The 2879-nt window shown below is 41.0% G+C and overlaps 1 pseudogene; it reads left to right on the top strand.

Annotated features, from left to right (window-relative positions):
• Positions 1-1177: 1177 nt before the first annotated feature.
• On the top strand, positions 1178-1295 carry LOC124555622 (annotated as a pseudogene).
• Positions 1296-2879: the final 1584 nt, after the last annotated feature.

The raw sequence follows: 2879 nt of genomic DNA, 5'->3' as shown, positions 1-2879 counted from the left end.
CAGCTCATCCACAATCGTGTATCAGGCTGCAATACTTACTGATAGTCCGCCGTTTCGTGATATGCTGCCACACTTAGCTACGTCTTCATGTACGCGGCAGAAATGAATACGTCTTCTTGTAGCTGATAGGTTGTGGTGCTGTCAATCATGTTGCGAGATCCTACGCTAGCTTGACATAAGCAACTCGCGTAGAATTCGGCAAAGTGTCAAAATGGTTCAAATGGCTCTGAGCATTAAGGGACTTAACTTCTGAGGTCATCAGTCCCCTAGAACTTAGAACTACTTAAACCTAGCTAACCTAAGGACATCACACACATCCATGCCCGAGGCAGAATTCGAACCTGCGACCGTAGCGGTCGCGCGGTTCCAGACTGTAGCGCCTAGAACCACTCGGCCAGTAAGGCCGGATGGCAAAGTGTCGACTGACGCCGTTTCTAGCCAGTAATAACTCATCTTCAGCGCGCCAGTTGCCCGTTATTATTCGAATACGTTTGCGTCTATGCCTACAACTATCAGCGGACTTAACCTTTGGCACCTCACAACTTTCATATTGTTTATAAATCTGACAACGCCCATCTGAAGAAATCGTATGGTCATTGCAGGTACTTTCTGCTGGCTTTCCACAAAGCAAAATATATTTTCCTCTCAATGTCTGTCTTTTCGTCACATAAATTGTCTTACTTCTCAATCGTCGTTCTATTCATAGCATCCAGCGAAAATCTCATACTTGCTTCAAAGCCGAGCATAAAAGTTACTATAAAATTTATTAATAACAATAACATTTAATGATATACAAACCGTAAAACATGGTTTTTGCATGATTGTTGTAGATGTTACCGATTTTCGATGTTCAGTCGATAACTGCACAATTTAACTGCGTATAGCATCAGCTGACATTGTTCATGAGCAAAAAATATCACTAAATAGCATAGCAAGTCGGATGCTAAACGCACAGAACAAGTTAGACAATACGTGGTCATCAAGGCTTCGTCTTCAATTGAAAATTCAAACAAATAAATCTGTGTAAGAAAACAATATTATGGGTAATACGTAGAAATATTTGACGCATGTTGTCATGTAGGTCTTTGAGATATGATCCAGTTTTTAATTGCAAATATGTCCCTCACAATAATTGAAAATTACAGGTTTTTATTTCCCGTACTCTCATCATATTGTTGGCAACGGCCTTGCCGCAGTGGGTACACCGGTTCCCGTGCGATCACCGAAGTTAAGCGCTGTCGGGCATCGTTGGCACTTTGATGGGTGACCATCCAGGCCGCCATGCGCTGTTGCCATTTTTCGCGCTGCACTCAGCCTCGTGATGCCAATTGAGGAGCTACTCGACCGAATAGTAGCGGCTCCGGTCAAAGAAAACCATCATAACGACCGGCAGAGCGGTGTGCTGACCACACGCCCCTCCTATCCACATCCTCATCTGTGGTTGACACGGCGGTCGGGTGGCCCCGGTGGGCCACTTGTGGCCTGAAGACGGAGTTCTTCATATTATTAATACTTTATCACAAGAGAATTTTCTTATCCAGTCTTCTTACACTGATTCTTTAACTTTCTGTTATAATAATCAAGGGAGTGGCAAAATTATCAAACAGCAATCAAGAAACTGTCACTGAAATTGTAAGATGGCTGGGTTCCCCGTGGTTCTTTTTAATTTGATCAAGCAAATAGTAGAATATTGCCTTATTCAGAAACGTAGCCTTCCAAAAATCTTGTGAAATGAACCATCTACATCTACATCCTGTAACCTCCCCATCGTAATTTTAAAATGAGATTATTTTAAATGCTAATGAACATTGTGCTGAGTGTAACCTCCCAGAGAAATTTTTGAAACACAATAATTGAATGTTAACTAGAATACAACCTAATGTAAGCTCCCAGCAAATAAATTTAATGACAATGAAAATGAGAATCGCAATCTGACTCAAGGTGTAAGCTGTCACGAAAATGATGAAAAAACAATTCAATGCTAATGAGATTTCATTGACAATGTAAACTCAATTAAACCAAAATATCGGTCTTTGGCCCTGTGCAAAAATCAGAATTAATTTCTTACCTCATTCGAAACTGCATGTCAAAGTTCTGCTCTTATTGTTGGCCACGGCTTGGAGGAAATGCATTGCAAGTATTATTTTTTTTTATATTATTTTTTTTTTTTTTTTTTTGAAATTTAATTGAAACTTTTCTTTAAAGGAAATGGAAGGAAATCGTTCGTTCAATTAAACAGTTCTTTTGTTAAAAATATTGCTTTGAAAACCAAAATTATTATTGGGGCGATTATTGCACAAATTAGTTACAGTTAATTTACATTATTAGCTGAGCACATTTAGAAATAATATACCTCATCCTGAATCTTGACCAGAGTGCCATGTCGACGCCCGCCGACTCCTCGCACACAACTGCACTGGGCTGCTACTACCGACATACTGCTCTGCCCTACTGCTACTGACAGACTGCCCACTGACTACTGCTCGCAACTGTACTGCACGACTACTACTGACAGAGTACACTGGCCTACTGCTACTGACAGACTGCCGCTCGCAACACTCGCGCGGTCAAGCGCAGACTAGCCACGATAAATGGCTCTCTGGTCAGAGACTCTGCAACGCCTCGCCATCGCCGCCACACAACATACGTGTTTCATAACCCTCCACTGGGGGGGGCAAAAATTTGGCAGCGATGGTGAGTCATTTCGACTTGCCAAGCGCGGCAAAATTTTTTCTTTAATTAATCAACTTGTACAATTTACAGAATATTTAGATACATGAATTAAATGTTGGGCACATGCACCGAGTACAAAACATTTCAGACAAAGACAAGATATGAGTACAAAACATATTCGCAGATCAGAAAAATGTATATACAAA

This window comes from Schistocerca americana, chromosome 1 (genome assembly GCF_021461395.2).
Source record: "Schistocerca americana isolate TAMUIC-IGC-003095 chromosome 1, iqSchAmer2.1, whole genome shotgun sequence".
In the NCBI taxonomy this organism is placed as follows: Eukaryota; Metazoa; Arthropoda; class Insecta; order Orthoptera; family Acrididae; genus Schistocerca; species Schistocerca americana.
The sequence above is the reverse complement of the archived record's forward strand: the minus strand, read 5'-3'. Positions and strand labels throughout refer to the sequence as shown.